Below are 16,691 nucleotides of genomic sequence, written 5' to 3' on the forward strand. Positions count from 1 at the left end.
TCACTTGAGGTCAGGTGTTCAAGACTAGCCTGACCAACATGGTGAAATCCCGTGTCTATTAAAAAAAACCACAAAAATTAGCCAGGCATGTTGGTGCATGCCTGTAAGCCCAGCTACTTGGCAGGCTGAGGCAGGAGAATTGCTTGAACCTGGGAGGTGGAGGTTGCAGTGAGCCGAGATCATGCCATTGCACTCCAACTTGGGCAAGAAGAGCAAAAAATCTCTGAAAAAAAAAAAAAAGAGTAAAACACTGGTTGCTCTCTGTTTTAGTAATATGTTACTTATTAGGTAAATGTGATACATATTAAATAAAGTGGGATTTTTCTTAGAGAAGATATTTATCTCTATTGAGGTAGCAAAATAAATATATATAGATTGAATGAATTTGTCTCCTTTTAAGTTTAAATAAGAAATGGGTGTGTGTGTTTTTTTGGCCTATTCCTATTTTTCCTGGCTTATTCATATTCTAATTCCTCTTGTTTATATAATTATTCACTTTGATCACCTCATATATCTTATCTTTTTTGGGTAGCCTAAAAGCAAAAATATTCTTACAGTCTAGTCAGCATTTGCTGTGCTTTCTTATTATTGTACTTGTTTAGCACAAACTTGATGCTGATTCTACTTCTCATTCTTCATGACAAAACAAGTGGAAAAAATATCTGGGAACTGGCTCTGTGACATGGCTAAATAACACTAATATGAGTCTTGTGCTCTTAATCTATAAAATGGGAATAATAAAAATAGCAAGTCTGTAATCACTGCTATATGAAAACCCCGAGTTTTATGAGTGCTTCTGGGAATACCTAGTAAAGAAAACATATCTGTGTGCTTTATCTTTTAATAGTTAAAAACAGTTTTGACAATAAGTAGTTTATATTTATTAGTTATTATAATATGTATAATTGTAAATAGTTTATAGGTATTAGTTATTATAATATACATGCACATATAACACATTCATATAAACTATAAGTAGTGTATACGTATTAGTAATTATAATATACCTATTATAATAACTAAGAATAGAAAGGCAATGTAGAAACTAAGAGTTATATAATACCCATAGTAATTAATCAATAAGCAAATACTATTTTTAGTATTTTTATACTATTTGTATATGTATTCATTACTTTATGTATATAATTCTTTATATAATTCTTAGGTTCTATAATACCTTTATTCTGTATATTTTGAATTATGTATTTAATAGCCTAATATATTTCTAATTTGCAGAAAACAAGGAAAATTGTCTTCCTTCAATTATTATAAGTATGCATTTCTTTATCCAGGGAGGCTAAAAGGCAAGATCATAACAAGCTATTATATGGAAAATTATTTCTTCAAAATATTCCTTTTAAAATTGAGGCAACAGAATCATTTTTCCCTCTCATTGTATGTTTAATTTAAAATTGTTTCAACAACAATATGTAGATTGCTAGTTCAAGTTCTCAGGTGTAAGAAGACTCATATTTCTTTGTTATACAATACAATATAAATATAAAGTAAAACATTATATTAAAATGAACGTTTTATAATATTTGGACATTAATATCTCAGCCTTTCATTGGCATATTATTTGAAGAAAGGCATTCACTTTTTCACAGGTTACTTCCTTGCTCCTGAAAATGATGATGTTCTATTTTCTACTTTTTCTGTCTAAAAATTTAAACAGGTTAGTATATCCTCTGCATAAGTGCTGCAAAATACAATGCACAATAATTTTGTTAAAATTACTAAATGTTAGTAAAAAATTTGATTAGTTTTCTTAATAATTGTTTCCTTATTTTTCATACCTATATATGCAATCATTCTAAAGTTAAGAACTGACTACTCTCTTGATAATGGAGAAATCTTTCAACACACAAAAACAAAATTTTTATTGTCTTTTAAATAGGTCTTGAGAAGAGGATTAGAAAAAGGCAACACATCAAAAAGTTAAGAGGCAGAAATAGCTTTTGTGTTGCTGGTAAATTTAATGAGATCTAAGTTATTCGACTGGCAAGTCTCATCTCTTTGAGCATCTCAGTGAAGACTGTCAGAAATCATCAAAATTCAACACAACAGAGTAAAAGCTAATAGCCTTTTTGTTATACCAAAACTGAAAGGATTGGTAAGACTCAAAATGAATGCTATTACTGAAAATCTTCTTTTATCTAATTCTTTGTGCAGTGAGTGAAAATTGAACAAATACATATCCTTTTTATGGTGTTAAAATGAATTCTGACACTATTAAACAAATATTCTTTGGTCCTAAGACCTCCTCAATACTTCTTTCACAAAAAGTATTATTAGAATATCCTATGTGACTCTAGTTCATAATATTCTGGCTATCATTTATTTTCTGTGAAATAAAAATGAAGCACTCTATTTTTTTAAAAATACCGTGTTTTGATGAAGAAGGAAGTTTTTGAGTGGTTATCACATTAGAGAAATTTTTATTGTAATCAACCTTTGATAATTTCTGACATGATTAATATTTATCTTCTTTTCTAGATGTTCTTAAGTAACAAAAAGCAATAAAGATAAAATACAGGACATCAAAGATATCACATACATTCATATATCTCAAGAAATGAAAGCAATGAAAGAGCTGTGATATGATCCATATTTTTTGTTTATTGACAACTAATGCAAAATTCCAAACAATAATGAAGCAACTACAGATTTGGGGAAAATAATAAATCAGAAAGAGCAATTGAGAGAGCCTTTTTAGAAAAAAGTTTTCTCCTTTGGAATTATGTTACATTTTGAGTAATTATTATGATAGTCAACCATTAATTTATACATTTGTTTTTAGTTTAACATATATTTTGAGTATTAAATATATCAGGCACGATTATAGATGCTTGTGCTAATTAACAACCAGTTTTCTAGAATGTGTAAAGTGCCATAGAAAATACCTCTTGGGTTCTATGCTCACTACCTGGATGATGGGTTCAGTCATACCCCAAACCTCAGCATCATGCAGTATACTCTGTAACAAACCCTCACATATATCCTCAAATCTAAAAGTTGAAATTTAAAAAAATAAAAATAAAAAGCAAATGATTATATTAAGTATATTAACTAAAACAAAACTAAGTGATTCCGTTTTAGAAAAAGAATTTAGAAATGAAGGGGAGTGGAGACTAGAATAACACTTATGGTGTTCAATCAGAATCAAAACTATCAATATATACTTAAGTTTACCTTTTTTCTACGTTAGATAGAAATTGAAAAGAATGTGTAGATATATAAATAGACCTAGATGCACATGTTTGTGTGTGAATGTGTATATATATATATATATATATATTTTTTTTTTTTTTTTTTTTTGAGATGGAGTCTTTCTCTGTCGCCCAGCTTGGAGTGCAGTGGCCCGATCTCGGCTCACTGCAAGCTCTGCCTCCTGGATTCATGCCATTCTCCTGCCTCAGTCTCCCAAGTAGCTGGGACTACAGGCACCTGCCACAATGCCCAGCTAATTTTTTTGTATTTTTAGTAGAGACGGGGTTTCACCGTGTTAGCCAGGATGGTCTCAATCTTCTGACCTCATAATCCGCCCATCTCGGCCTCCCAAAGTGCTGGGATTACAGGTGTGAGCCACAGCGCCCGGCCGAATGTGTGTATATTTCTTAATTTTAACCACTAAGACTAGAAGCAATAACATTTTAATAGCAATCAGCACATCTAGCATTCAAATCTTGGATTCACTTTTTTCTTCTTTAAAAGGATACAGAGCTGCTTGGATCAATGCCTGATTCTAGGTGCATGTGGCAGAAAGAACAAAATGGGTCTGAGACATCTGTTGTTGTTAAGAAAATAAGGAAGTCTCAACTAATGATGGAGACATGCCAAAGAACATAGGAGCTAACTAGAAGTGGCTCTCAGTGACACAAACTGAGATAAATTGAGCAAGGGAATAAATAATGATGGCAATAGATTATTCAGATTAATTAAACCAAATACACATGAATCCACACTAATATAAATAAATAATTGGATAAATAAGAAAAGTGGGACAAAGGAAAGCTTTTCCATACAGTAGAATTCTAATCAATAAATATAGAAAGAATAGTGGAAATAGATTCTCATTTCTTGGCAAATACCATATAATTGTTGCAGACAAGTCTGCTAAAATTAGTGGATACAATTATGAGAAACAAGATATTTACATAATCTCCAAGTATCTCTCAACAAAATACTGACTTTAAAAATGGTAACTTTGAAGTGGAGAAATGTGGCAGACAATATCTTATTCAAGTGATCAGAGTTAACGTCAACAGTATTAGGACACGATGATATCATGTGCCTCCTGATATGATGCACTGAGAAGGACAACCTCGGCATTGTGGCATTCTTGCCAAAATATATTATGTGAATTTAACCGTGAAGAAATATTAGAAAAAAATCAAACTTCAGAATAATCTACAAAAAACAAGTATCAAGGGCATGAAAGACAAAAAGAAAAGCTGAATTTTCTTTTTTAACATTTTTTTTTTTTGAGATGGAGTCTTGCACTGTTGCCAAGGCTGGAGTGCAGAGGCATGATCTCTGCTCACTGCAAGCTCTGCCTCCTGGGTTCACGCCATTTTCCTGCCTCAGCCTCCCAAGTAGCTAGGACTACAGGTGCCCGCCACCACGCCAGCTAATTTTTTGTATTTTTAGTAGAGACGGAGTTTCACCATTTTAGCCAGGATGGTCTCTATCTCCTGTCCTCGTGATCCGCCCACCTTGGCCTCCCAAAGTGCTGGGCTTACAGGCATGAGCCACCGCACCCAAATAAAGAAAACTAAAGAAATGTAGCAGATAAATGCAATATGTGACCCTGATTTTGATCCTAGTTAAAAAACATTAGTGGAACCATGAACAAAATATGTAGGTAAGTAACTAATTCCATATTAATTTCCTAATGTGAGTAACTGTACTCTTAGATTGGTGTTAGCAGTCAAGAAGCTGGGTGAAGAATATATAGGAACTCTTGATTTTTTAAAATATATTTTTGTAAGCTTTAAAGTAGTTCAAAATGAAAATTTTAAAATAAAATGAATAAAAAAGAAAAAGGATAGTATGGATCTTCTGAAGTACTGTGCTACATATGAAATTCATGGTCCATCCCTGAGGTCTTTTATATTACAGTGTTTAAGATATAAAATAAATGTAAAGAAAACCGAAGAATGATCAATAGTGATGAAAGTTATCACTATTTCTGGATAAACCATGTTCTACGATAGCACATAACTGGTGATAGCTTGGAGTCATGCGAAGACCTCTCCAAGAAAATGAAATGTAAAGTGATGACTTAAATATGGAAAAGGAACCATTTGATTAACAAGCCAAACTATGAAGCTTCAAAGACAAGATGTTACCTTGTGCAAAACCCTGACATGGGGAAAAACTGTGTTTCAAGAGTGGAAAGAGCCCTGTCTCATTAGGAGTGAGGGTCTTGAATGGTGCCTTTGGTTGTAGACAGCAGAGCAGAGCTTTAGCATCCTGGAGATTTGTAATTGTACTCCACAAGTAACTAAAGGATTTAAGGCAGAGGAGGGAAAGAATCTTGCTTACCTTACAAAAAAGAAAAAAGAAAAAGAAGAAATAAAAAAAGAAAAAAATGTAATATATATTATTATTATTACATTGGTTTATAATAATTGGTTTATATCTAATTTGTTTCCCTGTGTTTATAATACATATATATCTCTGCCTCTTAAACCAAGAATAATTTTTACTGGGACAAGAATAAACACAAGGAAATGAGTTAGAAAACTATTAAAGTGAAAGGACAAGAAGGTGGAGACCTTGTTCAAAATAATGAAATACATATTTAAGATATGTGCAAGTTTGAAGAAAAGAGGTACTGATAGGGTTTTGGTGTATTAGATAAGATAAAATCAATGGGAACACCAGCTGAAGTAAACAAACAAACATACACACACAAACTGGGAAGCAGAGAAAATAACAAAACTCTACTTAAAACATTATGAATTTCAGTTGTCTATAAAACAATCCACATTTGATATTAAGTAAGTAGATGACTATGCAAAGCTCTAACTCAGAGAAGATACCAAAATTGGAAATATTCTGAGATGCTATCATGTAACTGGCCTTTAAACCCATGAAAATGCTTGAGAACACTCGGGAAAAAGTGAGTAAGTAGAGAAAAATGAAAGTACTCAGCTAAGTGGGTTGAAGACAGTACAGGAAATATTGAAGGAGACTGTCTATTGTTTGATTGATTTCTTTCAAAGAAAGAATACAAAGTAAGTTGATAACTGAAGGACAACGGTAGGTCAATGTAAACTTTTAACAAAAAGGGAATTGTTCATTAATGAGAATGATAATACTAAAATGAGAGGGAGAGCTAAGGACAGAATTTACTTAATATTGGGAGATCTTGTCAATTTAGCATAAGACATGTGGTAACTTTGCAGAAGGTTATTGTTATGAATGCTGCGGGAGTGAATGCATTGGGAAACTAAAATAGAATGTTTGGCGCTGTTGAATATCCTTTTAAGTTTTGTAATGAATTGAAATCATGTTATTAGTTACAACGTGGATGAGCCTGGAGGACATTACGTTAAGTGAAATAAGACAGGCACAGAGAGAGAAAAACCACATGTTCTCACTTATATGTGGGAGCTAAAAATGAACTTATAAAAGTAACGAGTAGAATGGTAGTTATCAGAGGCTGGAAAGGATGGGAATAAGAAGAGGATGGAAAGAGGTTGGTAAGCAAAGTTAACTTTGTAACAAAGTTGTAGCTAGAAGGGAGGAATAGCTCTAGTGTTCTGTAACACTGTAGGGTGAATTAAGTTAACAATAATTTAGTGAATTTTTTTAAAAACGTACCAGACAGAATTCTGAATATTCACATCACAAGGAAATGACAAATGTACAAGGTGATAGATATGCTAATTACACTGATTAGATTATTTCATATTGTATACATGTATCAAAATATCACTCTGTATCCCATAAATACGTATAATTATGTGCCAACTAAAAATAAAAGAAAAAATAGAATTCAAAATATAATCAATGTTCAACAAAAGCTTGTTAAATTAAGACAAAGAAGCTATTGAAAATGATTTTTAATTCTGAATTTAAATTAAAATAATCTAGCTTAATTATGTCATTTCCCCCAAGAATTCTTAAGCTTTTTGGATGCTAGCCCATTAAAAAAAAGAAAAAAATTGGAATCATATTGTTTACTCTAATAACCTAGTCTAAATCACGATTCTAGAGAGAAGTGGTAAAGACTCAAATTGTTATTATATTAGAAACTTAGCCTTCTGAAGGCAATATTAGGGAGAAAGAAATCTAGGCCACAATGAGAATGAGAGTAGTTTAAACAGGAAAAGGAAGAATCAGAGAGATTATTGAAAATGCCATCCACTAAGCATAATTCAAACAGAAGACAACATATATATATATATATATATGTATATTTCACCTAGGATTAGTAAATCAAGAAAATTGTATTACAATTTTATTGGATGATGAGTTCTATAATATACTAAGTATAAAAAAAGAAGTAAAAGACTTGACATATACCATAATAAAATATTTAATAAGAACATATCTAGTAAGTACATAGAAATATATAAATAAAAACAGCTTTATTCAATAAGTATTTGTGACTATTATATATGTTATCTCATTTATCTTCACATTTTTTTGTAGGATAAATATTACTAATTTGATGTGTTGGTTGCAAAAAGGGTAATGTCACTAAGAAGTCAGATAGCCTGATTAAGGTTTTACATTCATTCATTGTTACAAATATATAATGAGAACACAATTTCTCTTATTATATCAAACTACCTGCTAAACAACAAAAGGATTTTGATGATTTAATTACATATACTTTATCTTAATTCCCAAAGTGTAATAATATGGAAGGGCATTCTTTGTTGGTACTTGATGAGGTTAGAATTAAGAATTTAAAACTTATTGGTATAAACATATACCTAATTTAAATCATTTAAGTTATGATATATTAAGCTAATACATGCTTGAGTTTGTTACTACTTTTGAAAAATTCTGTGTCTCCCCACACCTTCCTCATTCCACTTTGCTAGTTATTATGTTTCTTTTTTAATTTATGAAGATGGAATATAATGCCCAATTCATAATACTGTTTTTCAGGTACAAAGTTGGCATAGACAATACTGAAATACATGTGATGACATTTACAGTAGCAATTCAAATTAAAAGAGAAAAGCATCTTTCTAAACCATCTTCAAGTAAACACTTGCCATTTATTTCTACTAGCAAATATTTCTATGTATCCTAAAAATTAAAAGTGATATACATTGAGTAGGACTTTACAGTCCTCAGAATACTATAATGGAAAAATATGTATTTGATATGTTTTCCTGCCATTTCACTATCTAGAAATTGTCCTAATCCTTAAAAGAGATCATTAGCTAGCCACTGAAATCTCAGGGGAAAAGCTGTTAAAACTGACAGCTACATTTTTTAACACTACACATACAGACAACTCAGAGTTTAAATACATTGGATTTGTAATCTCTCTGTTATTTAGAAGAGGTGCTGTATAGGTGAAGGACTCATTTTGTGAACCTTTCTTAGTATATCAGCTAATTTATTCTTAGAACATTTCTAGAGAAAGAAAAACTGCAAGAGATCATCAGAGGATAAAAAAAAGGTATTATAAAAATGAGTTAAAATCATTTAAAGTAGCAGTTTATTTTTCAGAAAAGAATTTTAAGCCTCTACATATTTATGAAGAAGAATGGAAACTCTTGAACAACAGTCATGAAAATTTAAAATACGGATCTGATAAAAAATTCCTCTGCCTGTTTTATCAAATGTGTTTAGATTGGAAATAAATGGGGAGTTCGTTTCATAGCTCCCCTGGGTTGGAGGTAAAAAGTTTCTATTCCTTAGGAAATGGAATAACATAAATTGGTCAAAAGAAGTTTTGAGATTCATTCGTCCATAGCATTCTAAAATAGGAATTAGCTTAGAAAGGTCATCAACGACCAAAATGATCTGAGTTTGGTGGAGATAAAAAAGCAAGACTGAAAGTTATATTTTTTTCAAGCAATGTTTGAATGGATAAAGTACAGAAGGAGAAAAATGGTTGCATTTCTATGCATTGAAAATGCTTACTTGGTTTTCTTTTAAGCTTGTTGTTTCAAATGGCCCACTTAAATTTACTGACTCTATACCAAATAAATTAATCTCACTTTTCACACTGCTATCCCTCTAGTTTCTTGCCTCAATTTATTCCAGAATGACATTCTACATTTATTCAATAAGTACTCAGAGGGATGCATTATGTGCATGGCATTCAACTAACCATTAGTTGGACAAGACAAACTAAGTAAAGGATATCTTTCCTGCCTTCTTAAAGTTTGCAGTTTAATTATCTTGATTTCAAGCCTCATTCTGTTACATTTTCACTAGTTTTCCATATTTTTTCTAAGTCTCTGAAAAGTTTTGATAGTGAATTCCATCACCTTTATATTAGCTAAGCTCTCATTGGCTTTCTAACTCAATTTATCACATGGATATTGACTTTCAACCATGTTTTCTTTTTTTTTTTTTCTTTTGAGATGAGTTTTGCTCTTGTTGCCCAGGCTGGAGTGCAATGGCGTGATCTCGGCTCACTGCAACCTCTGCCTCCAGGGTTCAAGCGATTCTCCTTACTCAGCCTCCCAAATAGCTGGGATTACAGGTGTGCACTACCATGCCCAGCTAATTTTGTATTTTTAGTAAAGACCGCGTTTCTCCATGTTGGTCAGGCTGGTATTGAACTCCTGATCTCGTAGTCCCCCTGCCTTGGCCTCTCAAAGTGCTAGGATTACAGATGAGAGACACCGTGCCTGGCCTCAACCATGTTTTCAATTCTGAAAACAACTAAGAAGTATATGACCGTTCTTACCTTCAAATAAATACAATTTTAATCTAAATGATAAAAGGACTCTATATAGGTAAATTCATCATAAGTTAGGAAGTACAAGTGGAATGAAAAGTTAAAAAAAATGGCATAGTACATGAGTATGAAAGGATACAGAATTAAAACCCATCTAGAAGATTCAGTAAAATATATGGCTTCCTTTTTATCCAAATAATTTTAGAAACTTTCCCTCCAACTTCCACACTTCTATGGCATTCAATTCCCATCTTTATTTTATTTCGTCTTATATTTTGTTTTACCTTCTGTCTTTACTTTCCCTTCTTGTTGAAGTAATTATTTCCTAGAAACATAGATCTTCATAAGGTTTATTACTGATTTAACATCTAAAGTTATCATATAATATGAGCTAGATTATGTTATCTAGCAATTTATCAATTGCAAAAATTTCACCCAATTGTAATTTAGAAAAAGTGTCAAACCCCCTAATAAGTTGCAAGAATAACAAAACTAATATTCAAATACATGCAACTCAATCCATAATCCATGTTTGTGTGTGTGTGTGTAAAGTTTTTTTTTTTTTTTTTTGAGACTGAGTTTCGCTCTTGTTGCCCAGGCTGGAGTGCAATGGTGCAATCTTGGCTCACTGTAACCTCCGCCTCCCAGGTTCAAGCGATTCTCCTGCCTCAGCCTTCCGAGTAGCTGAGATTACAGGTATGCGCCACCACACCCAGCTAATTTTGTATTTTTAGTAGAGACTGGGTTTCTCTACATTGGTCAGGCTGGTCTTGAACTCCCGACCTCAGGTGATCTGCCCACCTCAGCCTCCCAAAGTGCTGGGATTACAGGTGTGAGGCACCGCCCCAGCTAAATTTTTTAACTTATTCAAAAATCAGTTGTATACATCACTATAATTCACAGGGATAAGCAAATTATTTCTATAAAGAGCAATATAACAAATATTTTAGGAGTGTGTGTCTGTAAACTTCTGAGCTTATTCAAAAAGTAGTTGCAAACATTATTATGAGTCACAGTGTCAGCAAAGTATTTATTTCTATAAAGGGTAAGACAGTAAATATTTTAGACTTTGGAAACATTGTAGAAGTCTCTGTCACAACTGCTAAACCCTGTTGTAACAAGAAAGTAGACAATATGCAAACAAATGGCTGTGGCTACAATATTATCAACTTTATTCATAGACACAAATGTTAAATTTTGTTAATTTTGTGTTACGGACTATTATTCTTCTGTTGATATTTTTGTATTATTCAAAAAATATAAAAACATTCTTAGCTGCAGGTTGTACAAAAACAGGCAATAGGACAGGTTCAGTGTATGGCCTGAAGTCTGCTAAACCCTGTGGTTCAACTAGAAATATTACAGTATATAGCTGCTAATACCAAGAGCAATGTCCTATTTATACACAAGAAAATTATCACGGGTGGAAATTATATTAAATACATTTTAATCATGCAAATTATACAGGGATGTAGTACTTTTGAAAAAATCAAACGATTACCAGTAAATCTATTGTGTGTTGGTTCATCCCCAGAAGGCCATTATTATCAGTGTAGTTTGCGTATTTCCAGATGTTTTCCAAAGCAATCACATAAGTTCATTTTAAAAATGTATTCTCACATATTTTACTGATAAACCATTTAAAAGTAAATGTGCAAACAATAGTTCTGCAATTCATTCATTCTCTTTAATAAGAAACATGCTGGAGACAAAGAAAGCAGGTTTTTTGGTAACCATATAACTGGCTAACCTCTTGGCAAACAAACTAAGAAGTTTCCAGGAAGGAATATCTTACCTACAGAATGCTTTTAGAAGAATGTATGTGCTGTGATTTCTTTTCTAGGGTTGTTTATAATAAAACCTAAATCTCTTTGACTCATGGGGCATAGTTTCCTGGACCATCTAAAGACAAAATGAGATATTTTGTGATCTAAATATCTCCTCTGTGTAAGTGAGATGACCGCACATCTTACTCAGAATCATCATCTATTATCCTTGTTCAAAGCATATCTGATGTGGGAGGAAAGGACCCAGGGATTCTCACAGTGCTATCTGACCTTACCTTTCTCCACCTGTACCTCACAATAATTTTTATCCATAAAATTATTAGTTAAGTTTGCATAAGATCTCCGATGCATGTGAGTCTGATTTGATAATCTAATACTTTGTGTATTTTTAACCACAATAATGTGTTTTTATTTTTCAATTTAATATGTATTGGAAATCTTAGTGATTCAACACATGTTAATCTTTATAATTTCTTTAACTCTTAGATATGTCATATTTACTTAGCCATTTCTCTATTGGTGGACATTTAATCTATTTAATGGGCTTTTGACTATTTTTAAAAAGCTGTAATTGACATCCTATTGCATTTTATTGCACATATGTTAGTATTTCGTAAGACAGATGATGAGTTAAGGAAAATTGTGCTTATAAGTTATTCACATTGTAAAATTTAATAGATATCAAAAATTTTCATCTAAAGTGGTCTTAAATTATAGATGTCAATTTGATATTATTAAAATTCAATATTGAATTCCAGAGTTAGTGCAGAAGCAAAGAATGTGTGCTTTCTGTGAGTGATTCCTAAATAAAAAGAACAGAGGCATATGTTTTTAACAAGTACTTATGTGGGATTCATAAAATTAATTTTTATATTATCCTCTCCCCTATCAACAAATTGTTAGGGACACCATGTCCATGTTTTAAATGTTTATTAAAATTGCGTTGTATTTTAATCTCAACAATATTAATATAGATTTAATCCTCAGTCATGTATATCAACTTTTGTGAAAATTAATTTTATTTTCTTTCACGGGCATAAGTTTAACAGTTATTCAAAAAAAAAAAAAACTCCTGGGTTTTTTATTCCCCTGACTTTTTAAATGTTTAAAAGATGGCTGTTTCTTACCTTCATGTGATTAGGGGACCTTATGTTAAATTCTTGAGTTATGCTTTCTGCAGACTTTAGGTAGACAAGAGTTTTACTGGTGAGGTAAATTTTTTAAACTGTGAAATGCACAGATCTAAAGTTTACAATTCAATAACTTTGGACAAATACAAAGACCCATATAATCAATACCGATTCAAGCTACAGGCATTTTCCTCACCTCAAAAATTCCTTCATGCCTTTCCACTTAAATCTCATTCACACATCAAATCTTTAATCCATTCTTATTTTCATAACCATGGATTAGTTTTGCCTCTTCTGGAATGTCATATAAATGGAACTTTATGCCATGTAATTTTTTTTAAAAATTTGTTCAACATAATAAGAATAGATATTCAACTTTTTTATTTTATTCAATATAATATTTTATAGAGGCCCAGACATTTTGTTACACGTGTCAATATCTGATTTGTTGTTGTTGTTGTTAATTCTGAGTACTGTAGTGTCCACTGTATGAATATATACAATTCGTGTATCCATTCCTTTATTGAAGGTTGTTTGGGTTGTTTCAAGGTTTAGTTTTAAGAATAAAACTGTTCTAATAAGTTTTGAATAAATCTTTATCGTGGCATCAGTTATTATTTCTTTTGTACACATAACAGAGAAAAAACGTACTGGGTCAAAGAAAAATATATTTTAAACTTTATAAGAAAATAATTAACTGTTCTCTGGAGTGTTCGCCCCATTTTACACTCTTAAGAAACAAAAAGACTTCCAGTTGCTACATGTCTATAATTTTTGGTATTGTCAGTGTTTTAAAATTTCTTTAATTTCCAGTGAATGTGCAATGGCTGTCATTGTCATATATATTTGCATATTCCTAATGAATAATGATGTCCAGTGCCTGTTCATGTGACATTGCATATCTTCCTTTGTAAGATATTCAAGACCCGGGGCCGGGGCGCGGCTGTGCAGCTCTCGCCGGAACCGAGCCCAGCCCAGCGTCCGCCGCTGCCCGTGTGCCTCTGCGCCTCCGCGCCGTGGCCGGCCTCAACTCCCTGGAGGCGGTGAAACGCAAGATCCACGCCCTGCAGCAGCAGACGGACGAGGCGGAAGACCGCGCGCAGGGCCTGCAGCGGGAGCTGGACGGCGAGCGCGAGCGGCGCGAGAAAGCTGAAGGTGATGTGGCCGCCCTCAACCGACGCATCCAGCTCGTTGAGGAGGAGTTGGACAGGGCTCAGGAACGACTGGCCACGGCCCTGCAGAAGCTGGAGGAGGCAGAAAAAGCTGCAGATGAGAGTGAGAGAGGAATGAAGGTGATAGAAAACCGGGCCATGAAGGATGAGGAGAAGATTCAGGAGATGCAGCTCAAAGAGGCCAAGCACATTGCGGAAGAGGCTGACCGCAAATACGAGGAGGTAGCTCGTAAGCTGGTCATCCTGGAGGGTGAGCTGGAGAGGGCAGAGGAGCGTGCGGAGGTGTCTGAACTAAAATGTGGTGACCTGGTGACCTGGAAGAAGAACTCAAGAATGTTACTAACAATCTGAAATCTCTGGAGGCTGCATCTGAAAAGTATTCTGAAAAGGAGGACAAATATGAAGAAGAAATTAAACTTCTGTCTGACAAACTGAAAGAGGCTGAGACCCGTGTTGAATTTGCAGAGAGAACGGTTGCAAAACTGGAAAAGACAATTGATGACCTGGAAGAGAAACTTGCCCAGGCCAAAGAAGAGAATGTGGGCTTACATCAGACACTGGATCAGACACTAAACGAACTTAACTGTATATAAGCAAAACAGAAGAGTCTTGTTCCAACAGAAACTCTGGAGCTCCGTGGGTCTTTCTCTTCTCTTGTAAGAAGTTCCTTTTGTTATTGCCATCTTCGCTTTGCTGGAAATGTCAAGCAAATTATGAATACATGACCAAATATTTTGTATTGGAGAAGCTTTGAGCACCAGTTAAATCTCATTCCTTCCCTTTTTTTTTCAAATGGCACCAGCTTTTTCAGCTCTCTTATTTTTTCCTTAAGTTGCATTTATTCCTAAGGTAGGCAGGGTATTTCCTAGTAAGCATACTTTTCTTAAGACGGAGGCCATTTGGTTCCTGGGAGAATAGGCAGCCCCACACTTTGAAGAATACAGACCCCAGTATCTAGTCGTGGATATAATTAAAATGCTGAAGACCATGACCTTTTGGGTCAACTGTTGGTCAAACTATAGGAAAGACCAGGGACCATCACATGGGTAGGGATTTTCCATCCAGAGCCAATAAAAGGACTGGTGGGGGCCGGGGGTGGCTATTGTGGGAAATCATAACCCACAGATAGATTAACCTAAGAATCCTGGCCCTTCTCCACTCTCCACCATGCAGGACAAACATCCTCTCAAGCAGTCAACGTAGAATGCTTGGGAAATAGTCATAATTACCCACATATAGTAATTAATAGATAGTAATTAATAGATCCTTGATGTGATGTTCTTTTGCATATTTCCTTTATTCTAAAGTTGTTCCCTGACCGGGCGCGGTGGCTTTCGCCTGTAATCCCAACACTTTGGGAGGCCAGGACAGATCACTTGAGGTCAGGAGTTCGAGACCAGCCCAGCCAACATGGCGAAACCATGTCTCTACTAAAAATACGAAAATTATAGTGATGCCTGCCTGTAGTCCCAGCTACTCGGGAGGCTGAGGCAGGAGGATCACTTGAACCCAGGAAGTGGAGACTGCAGTAAGCCGATATCGCACCACTGCACTCCAGCCTGGTCGACAGAGTGAGACCCCATCTCAAGAAAAAATAAAAATAAAGTTGTTCTCTGAAGAGCAAATGTCTCATTCCAGTAATGACCCACTCAGCAGGAATATGGTGGAGTTCAGTCCAATTCAGATCAGCCATATCCAAAAGAGTACAAGTCATTACTAAGTTGAGCAAAAGAGTTTTTATCTATTAGCAGAAAGGGCCTCTCTGGCAGCAGAGATTAAAAACTGGCCCAACTTCATTTCCATACTTCAGGGAACAGCAAATTGAGGATTTACTTATCTAGGACTTGATTTCCTTCTTTGGGACCAAGTTAAAAAAAGACCAAGAAACTCCTGATTAAAGTGGATAATGAAGGATTCTGTAGATAGGGCTGCAAGTATCGGCTTTGTTTGACTTCTATTTTCTCAGTTAACATCTCAGAGCTGGAACATTCCACATTCCCCAGCAGCGTGTGGGGGCTGACTAAAGTTTACAATTCCGACTAAAAATCACCCTGCTTCTGGCTTATCTGAATCCCTTACCCACCCCACCCCACCACCCCACTCCTATTTATTCAGCACCACACTACCCAGGAAATACACTAGCAAATTGTGCAATGGAATAAAATCCACACTTTAGATTCTTGCAACTGTATCATATGTAATAGTATCACTTTTTCTGCATTCTGGTCAAATAAATTTTTACATAAACAAAACAAAACAAAAAAGATATTCAAGACCCATGCCTATTTGGGGAGAGGCTGTTAGATGTTTTATTACTGAATAGTATTACTTATTAAGATCTTCTTAGTCATTTGTATGTATTAAAAATAATTCCTCTGATTCTGTGTCCTGCCTTTTAATTTTTTTCAATGCTTTCTCTTGATGAGTAGAAAATCTTATTTTGAGGAAGCCCTATTTATATAATTTTTTCCTTTACGGCTACATTTTCTGTTTGTTTTGTCTGAAATATTTTTGCCTCCCTAAAGATGTAATATTTTGCCTCCCTAAGATGCAAGATTGTTCTCTTATATGCTTTATAGTATTAGTTTTTATATTTATGTTTCATATTTATGTTTATGAGCGTCTCAAATTGGATTCATCACAAATTTGTAAATGATATGGCATAAACATTGATGTTAGGCTAAGCATGATGACTCACATTTGTAACCCCAGTGCT

General features: G+C 34.0%; 1 pseudogene; it reads left to right on the forward strand.

Moving 5' to 3' along the window:
• Positions 1-15,728, forward strand: part of LOC129394044 (tropomyosin alpha-4 chain-like) — a 92,266-nt pseudogene extending 76,538 nt beyond the window's left edge.
• Positions 15,729-16,691: the final 963 nt, after the last annotated feature.

This window comes from Pan paniscus, chromosome 16 (assembly GCF_029289425.2).
Source record: "Pan paniscus chromosome 16, NHGRI_mPanPan1-v2.0_pri, whole genome shotgun sequence".
NCBI classification, from domain to species: domain Eukaryota; kingdom Metazoa; phylum Chordata; class Mammalia; order Primates; family Hominidae; genus Pan; species Pan paniscus.